The sequence below is a fragment of the Parambassis ranga genome, unplaced genomic scaffold (assembly GCF_900634625.1).
Source record: "Parambassis ranga unplaced genomic scaffold, fParRan2.1 scaffold_24_arrow_ctg1, whole genome shotgun sequence".
NCBI classification, from domain to species: Eukaryota; Metazoa; Chordata; class Actinopteri; family Ambassidae; genus Parambassis; species Parambassis ranga.
Genome location: NW_021144797.1, coordinates 1,036,731 through 1,037,311, shown reverse-complemented (window position 1 = coordinate 1,037,311; position 581 = coordinate 1,036,731).

Here is a 581-nt window from a genome sequence, read left to right as displayed (position 1 = left end):
CCTATAAAGGAGAGGTTCTGCTTCTCAGGAGGGTCACACCCTAATACAAGACCACTTCCTGTTATGCAACAGTCTACAGGAGTGGGGGCAGAGTCCTGTAGAGGCAGGAGAGAAACCCTCTCACCAAGGAAATCAAGGTGGCAAAAAGGGGAATACTCAGAAGAGTTGAAAAACAGCTTTTCTGCTAACGACCATGCATCAGTGTGGAGATCACAAACCACAGGAGACGACCTCCCCCACTGCTGGCGACCTCAAGACTTTCTACTGCAGGTTTGAGAGGGACCACTTCACACCCCTAACCTGTACCACAATGATCCCACTCTGCAGCACCCCTATCAGGGACCACCATCCCATCACAACCACCAACACAACGAACCCACTCTGCAGCATCTCCATCATAATGACCACCAGAACGACTCCACTCAGCAGCAGCAACCCCAACAGCCCCACAGCCATCAGTGCCTCCTCAGTGGTTTCTATGGTAACCAAACAGAATCCCATTTAAAATTCCACCACTGTTGACCAATGAATATACAAAACCATAATTCATTCACTGAAGTGAGAACAGGAAGGCCTTTCTG